The 16,061-nt window shown below is 36.6% G+C and overlaps 1 protein-coding gene across 2 annotated transcripts in view; it reads right to left on the reverse strand.

The window, feature by feature from the left end:
* Positions 1-1,702: 1,702 nt before the first annotated feature.
* Positions 1,703-16,061, reverse strand: part of PRR16 (proline rich 16) — a 280,952-nt gene continuing 266,593 nt past the window's right edge. For both annotated transcript variants that reach the window (XR_011525179.1, XM_070569476.1), the window contains exon 3: positions 1,703-2,953. The gene's annotated coding sequence lies outside the window, so the exon portion shown is untranslated. The remainder of the gene's footprint in view (positions 2,954-16,061) is intronic.

Raw genomic sequence — 16,061 nt, forward strand, 5'->3', positions numbered from 1 at the left:
GGGGAATGCCCCTTGATCACCTGGCTCTGGAGGTCAGGGGAGCTTGCGATCCTGGGTCCCAGGGGACTGTAACAATCTGAGACAGTTCTTGGCAGGCTACCACCCCCAGGACGGTGCTGAGACAATAGACTGAAAAACACCTCTTGCCTTTCTGAGAAAGAGGCCTATTTGCTTGTCCTGGGGCTTCAGCCTGAAGGGTGGGCTTCTGGTCTGGCACCCAACTAGGGGCTACGGAGGGGAATGGAGGCCAGTGGTGGCAATCTTTGTACTGGCCTGCTGCTTTGCTCCAGCTTGCCAGTGCATCCCAGAAAAGAGCATATCCCCTTGTCTGGCACCCCAATTTTTGCAGCTGCCACCAAGGGATGCCTCTACATCTCCTGGCTCTGGTGGCCAGTGGGGCTTACACTCGTGGTCGCGCAGAACAGTAAGCAAGGGAGAAACAGTTCTTTCTTTCTGGTTTTTGGTGAAGGAGATTGTCCCTGAGCTAACATCTGTGCCAATCTTCCTCTATTTTTATATGTGGGACGTCACCACAGCATGGCTTGATGAGCAGTGTGTAGGTCCACACCCAGGATTTGAACCCACGAACCCTGGGCCCCCAAAGTGGAGCATGCAAACTTAACTACTATGCTACCTGGCCAGCCCTGAGAAAGATGTCTTATACACCTACCACCCCGAAGGCAGCAAGAGGACACAGACCCAGAGCTCAGGCTTTCTGCAAAAGTGGACTATTAGCCTCTCATCATAGCTGCACCTGATGGACAGGCTTCTAATTAAACACACATCTAAGGGCCAACTAAAATCCTTTCCAGAGACCTCGGAGAGCTGGCACTAACTTTGTGCTCTCCCCAGCCACACTCCACAGCACCACAGATGTGACTATAACCAGAGTTAATAATACTGTATTACATATTTGAAAGTAGCTAGGAGAGGGGATCTTGAAAGTTCTCATCACAAGAAAAATAAAATTTGTTGCTATGTATAGTGACAAAGGTTATTGTGGTGATCATTTTGCAAAAATACAAATATCAAATCATTACATTGTATACCTGAAACTAATAGAATGTTATGTCAATTGTACCTCAATAAGAAAAGAAAACGATAAAAATAGCTTGTTTAAGCTGAAAACTATTTATTGGTGATAGCAACGATCATAAATACTGACTCCAGCTGACGAACCTCAGGTAAGGGTAAATTTTGTAGGCACTCAATAAGGCCTTGTTGATCGAGAGTTCTGTTTTTTGCTCCAGTGTGATTGCCTAGTCATTTTTGTATACACCGATGGAAATTCTCAACAGACCTCTGGGTAGGAGAAATAAGGACACATCAGGTATGATTAATGGCCTAAAACTATCTATCTAATTTTCGTCTTCTTCTAGAGCAGAATTCCAGAAAGAGAACTTAGGGAAAATGCTTACTGATACAAATCCAAACTTTCTGTTTTCCAGCAATGTCCCCAAATATCAAAACTAACTTCATATAGTTAGTATACCTAGAATATTTAAATAACCCTTGACAAGAAAGTCACAGTGAAAAATATATCACTTCTTCTCCAGAGTTTAGAAAATAGCACAATTTTATACCACAAAAATATTTGAAATTTCAGTCTTCTATTAGTTCTGAATTAATATGACAAAAGATTGTCAACAAACCATAAGAAACTTATCTTTTAGGTAATAAAAACCAAATAAGCAACTACAAATAATACAAACAACACATTTATTTAGAAAAATAAACTGAAAATGCTGTTTGTTTGGTACATTTTCCCATGAAGCATAGATAAATGGCTATAAAAACGGTTATATGTCAAATACAAATTACAAATGATTTTTTTTAATTAAGAGAACAAACAGACGTTCAACACAAATGTTTAGTGTACAGCTCACTATATTTGACTTCTTGGCTGTTAATGATATAAAATGATCTTCAATAAAAAACTGTTGATCCCTTTTTGATTCATTTGACCACACTGATGCTTTTCCATTATTATTCTGTAGTTGTTTTTCCATCTGAGACAAGTCCACTTTTTATAAGATAACTGACTTTTATAGAAGAAAGAGAAATCAATGTCTGGAGAATTCTTCAATGTTTCCTTTTTGGACTTCTGCAAGAAACCGCTTATGGTGGTCTCAAAACTCATGGGACCATCTGTGCAAATAATAGCACACATTATTACCCTGAATGGAAGTGACAGTGCAAATATCAGAAGTGCATTGAGAAGCAATCAGTGAGAACTGACCTCCCCCTTGCTCAACTAATATGGGGTGAAGGAGTGAATGCAGAAACTTTTCAAGCAAATTGACGACAATGCTGTTACTCCATTATGGCTTTGAGGGTGTACACAAGATGGCAAACGTCCTCTCTCTCTGCGAACAGCAACATTCTGTCCTAATACTGTTCATTGCTGCAATGTTCCTCTTTGTTCAGTTTTCTTTTCATCTACGTATTTTGAAATGCTGAGAAATTCTGGCTGGAGATACCTCCTATCTCTATACTTTCACTTTCCCAAACGATAAATCAATGTGTGATTTACTAGTTTAATTGGTGAATATAAATTTTCTTGGGCTCACATCTGGAAATATTTATTTCAATGATGAAATAAGATGGGTTTGGTTTGGTCTTTGTTTTTTTGTTGGCTTGCTTGTTTAGTCCTTTTCAGCTTTTTTTTTTTTAATCTTCTCGGTAATTTCTGAGTGAAGAGATTTAAGGCTGTGGCTTTTTTCGTTCCCAGGGCACTGCTCATGGCTGTTAGACTAGAGGCAGATGACTTTCTGCAGACCATACCAGTGATCATTTGTGCTCCAAAGTTGAGGGATTTGCTGCTTTGAGATGGGAAGGTTCTGGGTTACTTCAAAATTAGATCTGGCCTCAAGAAGTCATAATGATGAAGCTGAAGTGAGAAAAATGAGCTGACATGCCTCCAAATAAAGATACTCCTTCCAACCTGAAGGAGCTGTCGGAAAAAGGAAAACAAAAGACAAAAGTCAGTTTAAGTGGTCAGTATAGTTTAACAAAATTACAAAAATTATTAGGAATGAGGAAATTATTTGTTAATAGTATGCAGAATTCAAAATTCTTTGAACTATCAAGGATTTAAGTTTAAATGTCTAAACATATTTTAAACACATTCCATTTAAATTTCATATAAAAAGCAATATTTGATAATTTAATTATAAATTTAGTAGTAGCATGCTTATATTTCAATTAAAAGATCTTCTCTTATCTCTAACAGTTTTTAAAACGTTAGATAAATTTGTCCACTTGTAAACATACCAAGTTCTCAAGATATAAGTTTTCAGACTATAAACTTTTATGTATATATCACCCTCAAATAATAGTTAATCAAGAAATCATTTTTATGAGAGCCTTCATTTAAAACAACAAAAAAGTATTTTCAACACACTTTGCAAAATGTAATCTTGCATTGCAATCCATAGTCTAAATGTATTATCAACTTGCCAAAAGGATATCCTTTTTTCTTTTCTTTTTTCAGGAAGATTAGCCCTGATCTAACATCTGCCACCAAACCTCCTCTTTTTTTGCTGAGGAAGATTGGCCCTGAGCAAACATCCATGCCCATCTTCCTCTACTTTATATGTGGGGCACCTGCCACAGCATGGCTTGATAAGTGGTGCACATGTCCACACCTGGGATCTGAACCGGGAACCCCAGGCCACTGAAGCAGAGTGTGCAAACTTAACCACTGCCGCACTAGGCTGGCCCCAGGATATCCTTTTTCTTGATTCAGCAGAGTTGCCAAAGAACTAGTCTTCCTTTACTTCATGAATATCTGCAATAGTTTTAAATTAGCACCTTAAAATAATTTATATCCATATTTATAATTAATGAATACATTTTTTGGAAAACAAAAAAAAATGAAACCTAGGCATAATTCTTAACCCTGCCCACCCAACATCAAACATGCTGGGCAGCAGTTATCAATATGGAGTGTGTACATGGTCTTCTCTTTAAGTTATGATGTGATAGAGAATATTTACACAATGATTTACTATAATAGGTTCAGAAAGTTATTAAAATAAATCTAATACCATAAGTAATTGATTAGTAAATTATTAGAAAAGTCAGAGACAGAGAGTAATGCCTTTAAGTTTATTTTTAATCCCTTAAAGTCCACCTGAGACCCCCTGTCTTAACCCTTTCATTTGGGGGTAGGTGAACCCCACATGCATGGTGCTTTCTCTAATGCAGACACACAGACATACACACAGACAACAGAGTAAATCATTTAGTCCTCTGTGACAAACCCAGTCATTACTGTTCTATTCGTTAGAATTATTAATTATAATTATTTTTCATTATATTACTCTCAACTATCAAGACAAAGCTCTAGCACTAAGTAATTAAACTATCAAGACAAAGCTCTAGCACTAAATCAAAACCAAAACATAATCCTCTCTCTCAACCCCAAGATTAAAACTAGGAAAATCAACAAACACAATTAGTCAATGTGTGTCCAGGGCTTACTCTAGCTCATTATTAGAGATGTTCTATGAAAGATACAAAAGAAATAAAAGACAGTCTTTCATCATGGAGTTGCTTAAGGAGATGCAAGAGCATATCAGTATACAGGAGTGGAGAAGGCTGGACTGAACCGGTCGAAGATGCACTTACTTCTGACAGCATTACCTGCATCTGCCTATCTGTGCCATTTTTGTATCATCTAGAAATATAAGCCTTCACATATGCAAAGGAAATCACCACTGAAGCTGTCACTAATGTATCAGCAGCAGTCCTACAATAACTAATATTTTGGCTTTACTATTAAATTTAGAAAGTATGAAAAACCATAAAAAAGGAACTTTCCATAAATATATGGGAACATAATTCATGTGCTTGGGGCAAAGATAATTAAATGTGTCAAATATAGTTTCATACATATGCATTATCACTCTGTGATATATGACTCTTTAGCAATCTACATCATTATTTATTAAACTTTCTTAAAATGGTAAAACAATCTATCATTCATTCAAAAAATATGTATTCGCTACCTACTGTATACCAGATACTATGAACTATGGTTATAAAAATATAGTCTCCTGCCCTCCAAGGAGATTAGTACCAAGAAGGCAAGGAGACACACAAATATTCATGGTAAAAGAAGATTGGGGCCATAATATATGTAAGTATGACATAAAGAATGAGCATAGAAGTAGAAGCCTGCAGAAGATGGCATTTGAATTGAGACTTGATGGGTGGGTTGGAGTTTGCAAAATTAATGCACTATTAGTTACGAAATAAGAGTATTTCAAAAAGAGGGAAATGCACGGGCAAAGGCACAAAAGCAGGGGAAAGCATGGTACCTTCAATGTTGCTTAACACAAAATTAAAGGGAGAAAATATAATTGTGTCTGGAGAGGCTGGTAGGGGCCAAGGTGTCCTTTTATACTGTGCAAAGAAATTTAGATTTTTATCCTAAGGGTAACAGGAATTGTTGAAGAATTCTGAGGAGGATAGTGGCTGGAGGAAGCATAGAAAGTATGATAGAGAGGAAGAGGGAATACATGTGGCAGACATTTACAGCAAAGGAATGGCAAAGCCATCAGCTGAAAGCAATAACTAACTCCAGTCTGCAGATGCTTTCATAACTCCAGTTGCAGATGCTTTCTTAGTGGCAAATTGAAGAGAGCAAACTACGCCATTCTTTCCTACATTAAGAGAGTTTCATTCAATTGCCATGCACTCAAGATAAGAGTAAACACTATTTCAAAGCTTTTCCTGTTCCACCAATTTGTTTAGATATCTCATGGAAGCAGAAACTCACCTCTCAGCCCTCAGGGACCACACATTACAAGCAGAGAATAAAATCTTCTAACCAGAAGACGTTTATATTCACTGATTGGATTCTAAGATTGGGTATTAAAGGAAAGCATTTAAGTCTTACTGACTTTTGAAGATTTGTTACAGATATTCAGGCCTCTCCCTGTCTGTTATCAGATATCATGTTCAATCCATTAGCCTCAGGCTCCAATATTTTTTCCCACTAAAGAAAGGCTCCAAATAACTTTTCATGTATAATTTGCCAATTTAAAAATTTTTATGAACTTCCATTATTATAGGTTCTAAAATACATTTTTAAACCTCTACATTCTCTTTTTTTGTATATTTGCTTCAAATATGAAGACATGTTATACCCCATCACAGTTATACAAGTTAAATAAATTTACTTAGCATTGAAATAATGAAACATAAATCTCATATACCAAGATCTTGCATAACCAGTAATGAGTTGAAATGCTCATAGAAATGCTTTCTGACCCATTCTTCAGATCAATGGGTTAATTGCTACATTCTGTTTAAAAAGGCTTTGCTTAAAACTAATTAAGATTTCCTTCACTTTTGGATGGAATAGGTCAACGTTTTCATCACTTCAAGGGTAATTTTTTCATTTTTATAAATCTTTTCAGACCCAACTGTGATATGCAAACTATTAGTGATACTAGATAATTTTTAGACTTTGAGTCATTAAATGTCAAGTTAATTATTTTATATAAGTAGTAACTTTGAGAGCATTTGAGAGCACAATAAGGGCAGCATGATTTAAAAAGGTCAAAGACAGCAAGCAAAGTTAAAGAAAAGCTTAAAATATTACAAAAAGTTTGTCCAAGCAGAAGTGTCTCATAATTCTAGATCTGTTTGGACTCTAGTATAATTTTTATAATTCTTTTCTTTATAATCTATATTTATATATTTTTAGAGTATAAATACATAAATTTGTATATATGTTATATGCTGTTATAAAATATATATTTTATAAAACAAATAGATACATATAAATATATATTATATATCAGTATATATAATTTTAAATATTTAATAAAAATCTATCTTATTTCCCCTAAATGTTAAACTAACAGCAGCAAGTTTCTTACTTCAGTTAAATGAAAACGTTTGAAATACCTACTATAAGCCAGGCATAATGTCCAGTATCGAAAATGTAAGGACAGAAAGTTAAATTTCTGCTACATCTAAACATGGAGCTAAATATTTCCCATTTTAATTCATTGTTATGTCAAGCTGCGAAGTAGTTATTCTTACTATTTTCCAGTTAAGGAAATTCTGGCTCAGTGAGATGAAATCAAAGTCAGCACTACCACCTGCAAGCCAAAGTTGCTGCCCACACCATTCATTTGGCCCTACAACTGCAGAGATGAATATTTGTGGCAGAGATAGTATGGCCTACACTAGACTGAAATATTTATTATCTGGCCCTTTATGGAAGAAGTTTGCCAATCTATCTATGTAACTTGTTTGTTACAATATTACTTGTAAATCTAACTTAATTTTTTTCCAAATGGATTGCCAATCATTTTAACAGGACTTAATGAATTTTCTTTATTTTGGTATATTTTGATGTGCTATTCTTTTTTTTTTTTTTTTGAGGAAGATCAGCCCTGAGCTAACTACTGCCAATCCTCCTCTTTTTGCTGAGGAAGACTGGCCCTGAGCTAACATCCGTGCCCATCTTCCTCTGCTTTATATGTGGGACGCCTACCACAGCATGGCTTGCCAAGCGGTGCCATGTCCACACCCGGGATCCAAACCCACGAACCCCCAACCCAGGCCACTGAAGAGGAACGTGCGAACTTAACTGCTGCAGCACCGGGCCAGCCCCTATGATATGCTATTCTTATCATGTAACAATTCACTTACATATGTGCTTGTATTTCTGGACTCCAGTCATTCATTTCATCTCTAGTGTACATTTCAGAGTCAGGTTTGTTTTGGAAAAATTTTAAAATTATATGGGATATCATTGAATTTATAGAATAATTGGGGTAGAATTGGCATCCGTAAAATGTTAAGTAGTCCCATCAGAAACGTGATGAATATCACATTTATTTAGACCTTCCTTTTAGGGACTCTCAGTAGTTCTATCACTTTCTTCATGGACATCTTTTACATTTTTTGTTCAGTTTATTTCTAGATAATTTATAGCTTTCATTGCTATTTGGATGAAATATTTTTTAAATTACATTTTTTAAGTTTTTACTGCTGATACAAAGGAATATACTGAATTTTAAAATATTCTTATATCTAGCTAATTTACTTCTTTTTCTTGCTGGTTTTAATAGGTTTTTGTCAGTTCTATTGGGTGACCTAGATCAGTAATCATATTGTCTATAAATATTGATCATTTCATCCTTCTTTTTCAAAATTTAGACATTATGTCGTTTTTACTTTTGTCCTATCTCATTGTTTAGTGTCTCTACTTCAATGCTGAACAGTGCCAGTGATAAGAGATAGCCCGTACAATCACTTCACCATGATGCCTCATCGTACAGGGAAAGTTTGACTGCTTCATTTTCATCTTTTGGTATTGGTTGGTTAAATGTTTCTTGAAGGACATTTGATCATTTATGTTTTTGTATAAACTAAGATAATACAGTTTATATTTTTGTATAAATGAATAAAAATTAACTATTTTCTCCGCACAAGCATAAAAGTCTCTTAAATGCTCTCCTTTTCGGTGCCTAAAGTTAATCATTTGCTTCTTCTCTTTTATCTTCTTAATCTATTTTTTTTTTTTTTGAGGAAGATTAGCCCTGAGCTAACTACTGCCAATCCTCCTCTGTTTGCTGAGGAAGACTGGCCCTGAGCTAACATCCATGCCCATCTTCCTCTACTTTATATGCGGGACACCTACCACAGCATGGCTTTTAACAAGCAGTGCCATGTCCCCACCTGGCATCCGAACCAGCAAACCCTGGGTGGCCGAGAAGCAGAATGTGTGCACTTTGCCACTGTGCCACTGGGCCAGGTCCTCTTCTTACTCTGTGATGGTGCTGTAAATTGAATGTTTGTGTCCCTCCAAAATTCATATGTGGAAACCTAATCTCCAAGTGATGGTGTTTGGAGGGGGGGCCTTTTGGAGGTGAATAGGTTATGAGGGTGGGGCCTTCATAACTGGGATTAGTGCCCTTATAAAAAAAGAAGCCAGAGCTCTCTCTTGCACTTCCTGCCATTTTAGAACACAAGAAGAAGGCTGTCAGGAACCAGAAAGTGTGCTTTCACCAGACACCAAATCTGCCAGTGCCTAGATCTTGGACTTCCCAGCCTCCAGAACTGTAAGATATAAATGTTGGTTGTTTAAGCCCCCGAGTCCATGGTGTTTTTGTTATAGCAGTCCCAATGGACTTAGACACATGGCCAAAAAGAAAAATCTATTTTGACATTCTTTTCAAAATAAAAGATAATTTTTAAAATCAAATTTTCCTTCTTTTATAGGTTTGATAGGTTTTATTTTGTTAATTTGTTTTTTATCTTTTTTAGTTTTTCTATACACTTTCTTTGGGAACATTTGGGGTTTTATTTTTTCCTTCAGTTTTTTGAGTTGAATGTATAGCTGTCATTTTGAATTTTATTGTGTTATAAGTCAGAGAATAAGGCCTGTTTGGTAATCCAAATTCCCAAATATTTGTTTCCTAGTGTGAATAAAAGGATAGCAAAACATTTTCTCCTACTCTCTGAAAAGAAAAATGACCTTGAGTTAACTTTCCAGCTCTGTTTCCATGGAGACCTGATACTGGTAGAATGTCAGCTGTATTACTAGGCAACATTACTTACGATAAAAATAAATTCTCATTTGTAAACTGCGTCTGGTCTGGGAGGACTGTGAATGACTAGAAATACCTTGTGGGATTTCTTGAATGCAGTGCATTCTTGTAACTGGTGATGTTCTTTGCTTATGGGCTGTTGTAAGGATACTGATTCCCACTTAGGACATGAGACGTGTTAACCAGGGTGGGTCTCATACCTACCCACGATCTCAAACTCTCACACCTGAGCTGTCACTTCGAGGGGTTGGAGAAAGGCTTTAGCCCTAGATGCTTGTGGGAACTCTCATGATAGAGAATCACCTGATACTGCCCTACTGGCAGGTTTTGTTTATTGCGTTGTAGCCTTCTGATGAAGCCATTGTCAAGTATGGCCTAGTAGAATCATGTGAGGTTGATTGTCCAGTTGGACCTAAAACCACTAAGCGTGGGTCTTACGCATATTGAAATTCTTTCTTATTTGTGCATTTCTCAAAATGTTATTGGCGCCATATCCTGTGATGTGCAGAGGACTAAGCATGGTCAGGGGCAGGTACAGAGGAAGACTGTGCAGTGCCTGCTATTTGTTACAGCTTGAAGATGTAACTAACACCTGAGTCCCCTCTGAATGGTGCCACTGATAGTCCCATCTTGGTTGTGGTATGCCTGGGACAAGGAAGTATGATGAAAGAGGATTTTGAATAAGAGACTTAATACCATTTCTTTAGAAAAAACTAACTAAATGCTATAGTGAAAGAATTTGGGAAGAGTTTTCTTGAGATGTGCAAAAAAAGCTTCAAAAAGCTTTCAGTCATAAAAATTGCACTTAGTCTGGTTCTTAAAAGCTAGACAGGCAATGTGTCATCAGTTTGCAAAAGAATGTAGGTGAAGCATTCTAGGTAGACAGATAAAAAGACCTAGTGCCTTTTTGAAAAACATTGCGTACGATTTCTTTTCACCCATTTAGCATGTTTTATATTCTGCCCATATATCGGTTCCAAGTTATAGGAAGTTTGTTTTAGTCATTATACGGATATGGATATATAGGATTCAATACATATGATTACATTAGAAAAAAGCCAGTTATGGATGCACTTCGTTGTAATCTTTAAGTTCTATAAACATCTAGCTACGCTGGAAAAACATTTCATTTCATGCTTCACAAACTATGAATATTGATAAAATACCTTGAAACTGATTATTTTAACTTGAGGAAAATGACATTGCTAATTCTAGCACTGTGTTCTGAATTGACACAACTAATTTCTTCTCTTGAATTACCTATGACATTTCCTAAAATATTTAAGTGTGATTCTCTGCTAGCTGCCTGCTTCCCTGAGCCCTGCGGCAGTGCAGGTCCAGCCTAAGGAATCTGCTCATCCACCAGCAAGATGCACTGAGCAAACCTGGAGGTAGCGCTTGACGTATTGAGGATGTTTAGTAAGTGTGCATGCACCTGACAAAGCAATAGTCTAGAGAAATGACATTTCAGTCTGTAAGGCCAGATGGCCACTTTCTAAAATAAGTACCTGGTACCCTGAAATATCACACACCTCAGAATTGCCCTTCTCATCTGAGCTAGTCCATCAGACAATGACATTCAAAATCATTAGTTCTAAATTACCAAGGCCAGCTACAAAATTTACAGGGGCCAGTGAAAAGTGAACTTCAAGGCCTTTGTTCAAAAAGCAGGAAGAAAGCTTTGTCCTTTCCTACCCAGTCTCTCTGGTTTTTTATTTGCTTTTTTTTTTTGGCAAGGAAGATTGGTCCTGAGCTAACATCTGTGCCAATCTTCTTTTTTATGTGGGACACTGCCACAGTGTGGCTTGACTGAGTGGTGCTAGGTCTGTGCCTGAGATCCAGGCCTGGACCCTGGGTTGCCAAAGTGGAGCTTGAACTTAACCACTACACCACTGGGCCTTCCCCTTATTTGGTATTTAATGTCATGCTCCTTCTGGCACAGGTTGAGTGCAGACCCCCCACAACCGGTGGGGCTCTGCACTGCAGCTCAGAGCACATCACAGGGCTACCAGTGCCTTGGTCCCCACTGAGACAGAGGGGGGCAGTGATCTCTGGATGTGGGAGGGAAAGTGGGCTGGAATGTGGAACCATGCCTGAGGGGAAGCTTCAAGCCCCCAGTGCATTCTCCATTATCCCATTGAACTTCACCTACAAAACTCAAACTCAAAGACAAAAATATCAAGTCAGCGAGTGCAGAGCATTAAACCCCCAGTGTAGGCGAGTGCAGGTACGGTGGGGGGTGCTTCTGAAGACAGGGTCCTGTGCAACCACAATGGTCACAAGCCCATGAAGCTGACCCTGCAAGTCTGTCCCAAAATGACTCTTTCATCTGTCCAGCTCCACGCCTTTACATTGAAATTCAAAATAACGCCAACCACATGCCCAGCCTTGCCTAACACTACGCTCTATTGTGTTTGGCTTTTCATTCAAAGGGAGCTACAGAAGAACAACGCACATGAAATATAAGGAATAATATGAAAATCCATTTAAGGAATGCCTTAAAATATTTATATACCAAATCAACACTTTTCTTCATTTTTATAAGTAAAGCTTGTGTCTATCTGTTTCTATTTTGAGACTTCTACAGAGAAAAATCGAATATTTGGTGTGTAAACGGACCCTATAAACTTTACCCTCTAAAATAAGAAGATAGTTTGTAAAGTCCGTCTATGATATATAAATACTTGACAAATGAATTTGGTGAAATTCTCTAAAAAAATTAGCTATAGATATAACTAAAAATATAGTTCTGTTGTCCATAGAAATCTGCATTCACACAGCACAAACTACTCATTATTATCTTAAACTATATCTTTCTTTATTACATATTTATGTGCCCACGTAGAATCACATCAGTTTGAAAAAGGGTGTTTTTCAATCATTTTTGCCAATTAATTTAATTTAGTTGAAATAGGTTTGGTGATGTAATTTTTAACAATGATGGAAATTATGTTTTATGAAGGATGTTATAACAGTGATATTAATAATATATTTATAATTATTTCAATATACGTGTATCATAAAAGACTATTAAAAAGCATATCTTAGAAGCCTAGCTCAGACCTGGTTGGGGATATTTTGTCAACCTTTTGAAAAAATTTTATTATTGATATATAAATGTTATGATTAACATCATAATCAAAGTTTTCCATAGAAAAGGAGTAAACGATGTTTTTAAAAAAGTAATTTTTTCATCTTCTTAGATTCCAGTTGAAAATATTAATTCAAAGAGTACTTTTCAGAAATTTTTTTCTGCTGCTTATTCTGAGCATAAATGAACCACTACATTAGTCAAGACCACCGCCAACTTCTTATGATTAAGTTCAAATTCCAACCACTTGCAAAATGTTCCTTCCACAGGGTACATGCAATATATGCTGGCTTGCTTCATTTATTCATTCATTTGCTTAAATTATGTGCAGTCCTGTGGCATTTCCTTATTATTAGCTAATGCTGAACTCTCTATATGGATTGATCAATTAGCAATTCTTGAAATTCTAAATACAGTGCCTGGTATGATGTCATGGTTTTGGAGTCTGGGGCTCAAAATTAAATTCTACCTCACAGTAGTTATAAGGGCCTAAACAAGATAGTTTTTGAGGTTCAGTTTCCTCATTTGTGAAAAGAAAAAAACATGTGATAGACATTAATATGTACCTCCCAGGGCTGATGAAGAAAGTAAATGCAAACACAGGTAAAAATGATTCTGCAATGTTCATGTATTTCCTTTTTACCAAGGGACAGAAACATTCACCAAAAACTTTTCTTTTTTCTGGTAGGTAATTCCAGAGGAGTGTTGAAGAAGCTACCTGAGAATCTGATGCTTAAAAAAAAATCCCATCATCACATTTCAGATTCCATATAGAATGCGTCGTGTTCACCACCGTAGTCTAGTTTCCATCACCACACGTGTGCCCTTTTATTCCTTTTGCACCTGCCTCCAACCCCTTCCCCTCTGCTAACAACCTACCTATTCGCCGTATCTATGTGTTTGTTTATCTTCCCATAATGAGTGAAATTATATGGTATTTGTCTTTCTCTGTCTGACTTATTTCGCTTAACATAATACCCTCAAGGTCTATCAATGAGATCTCAGTAAAGTAATTTAAAAAAAAGGATCCCAAGCCCCCCTAGTGCACCTCAACCAGAGAACTGCCGTCACCCTGTGTCCCATCTCCCACAACTGAAGGAGGCCACAATAGTGGATTTGCCAAGAAATAAAACCAGACTCAAAATAATTGTCTTGCTTTCTTCCTTCTGCTATTATTAACAATATCAGCATTGGCCATTTTTGCAACTGAGTTATGAATATTTTCTAATATTTAATTACGTTAGAACAATATAGTGTATAGCATAAAAAGTACCAAAGTGTAAATGCTAAAGGAACCAATTTAGAAAAACAGTCATCAGGATGCTCCATCTTTTTCATGAACATAGCCAAGCACACTAAATGAGATGTTTACTTCATCATCTGAGGCAGTGGGGGTTCCGGCGACATACAGCAGGGATGTTTACTTACCCTGGCTCCTCTTGATCTGCACTAATGGTGTTCAGAAGACAGTTTTTGTTTTGCTTTGTTTTGTTTTCTGAAAAATCTCTGCTTTCAGAATGTTTTCATTAGACGAAGCCAAGCAAGAATTCTACTCATGCGAATGATTGTGAATCGTTTTCTCTAAAGCCAAAAATATTTTTGAAAACTCCTTCTTCCTAAATCCCCTTTTTCCTGCCCCTCCTTTTAACTACCCTTTTATTCACCAACGTGCTGCTTAGAGAAACACTTGCAGCCAGACTGGAGAGCCCTGGGAAACGAATGGCTGTGATAATTATCCCTCCTTTTGGCAAAACTTTATGTAACTGCATCACAGCCTGCTGAATTGAATGTTAACGTGCACGTTCTACTGAGTTCCATGGAAATGAGGCACACTAGAAGAATGGTATTATTTTTTCGTGGTGGCATAAGAGTAGCTTCAATCAAAACAAAATTAAAATGCTAGAATTTCTCCTTCTTTCTTGTTTAAACATTTCTGACACACCACATTCATTTTAGGTTTTTAATTTATTACACAAAACAAGTGATAACAGTACTTTTCCCACTAATATCCACTGATGTTTTTTCAATGATTAAATTCTGTAGACAAGCAATAAAATGCTTCTCTCATCTTTATGAAATGGCATTTCTCTTTTCCTCTGGCTTTTAAATACATAATAGAATGCCTTTTGTGAATCAGCAAGCTGGACTTTATTGGTTGCCTTTTTACTAACCTAATATAATCAGGTTAACTAGTCTTCCCTCCCCAAGCACAGGCAGGGTCAGAAGTGTGGGACACGGAGGTCAACCATGACAAACAAGCTGAATAAAATTATGTCGTGTTTGAAAAGAAATGAAGGATTCTCTTGTGTTAAGGTCTCTGAAGCTACTGGACCTAGAAAAACATCTGGTCACCTATGACAAGAGATCATCTCTATTCTCCATTTCCTTTTTTAAAACATTGTACTCAAAAGGAATTAGAAACAAAGTAAAGTAAGATATATTCTACTAAATTTTTTTTTCTTCTTCCAAAATGCTTTGCATTTTAGGCATACACGACTGAATATTGTAAGCTCAAGGATCGGAATAATGTCTTGCATCAACTACAATAGATTTGTATTTCTGGAAAGTCTTTCTAAAAGGCAACAAATAGAAGGTGTCTTAAAATGGTTCTATTTTACTTGAAGGGAGTAAGATAATGCTGCAAGTTTAATTGGCAGGTGTCTAGCATATTTTTTACTTTACCTTAGATTATGTCAATGTCCTACCACCTTTTCTCCAATCTTGCCTCCATTATGAACTAGAAAATGTGAATATTCATATGTATACACCCACATTGCCAAGAGAAAGCAAATTATCCTTGTAAATCAGACAAATAACTTAGCAGTCTTTCCTGCCATTAAACTTGGAATTAATCAGAAGGAGGTCCCAGTACCCTAACAATATTTACCAAGATACGTCTCTATACAATCCAATGACATAGCATTTTAACTCCAAAAGAAGAAAACTACACTATCAAAGTAGCACTATTATATTGTATTCAAAATTCAATAACTTCAGTAATGGCTAAATGAAAAATGGTCTCAGTGTTTGCCTCTCAAGGTACTTTTGGTTCAGGGGGTGTCTAATATATTCTACCTTAATATTTCCCCTTTTACTTCGATGAACAATACACAAACACCACCCATGATTTCTACATTTTCAATTTCACATTATCAGTGGACTTCTGACTTTAATAGAGCCCCAGAAGTCAGTGTGCTTCTGGATAAAATGGATTCAGGGGGGCATAATTTTAATAACGCTTTGTAGTGTGTACAATAAAAACGTAGAAGCTTGGGGCCATTTAGTGTAAATAAAAACAACCCCTTACATTTCAATAGCCTCTAGGTAAATTGCTTTATTAAAATGTAGGGCAATGTTTCTCATCCTTGGCAATATGTACTTACATTTTGGTC

The sequence above is a fragment of the Equus przewalskii genome, chromosome 13 (assembly GCF_037783145.1).
Source record: "Equus przewalskii isolate Varuska chromosome 13, EquPr2, whole genome shotgun sequence".
Classification (NCBI taxonomy): Eukaryota; Metazoa; Chordata; class Mammalia; order Perissodactyla; family Equidae; genus Equus; species Equus przewalskii.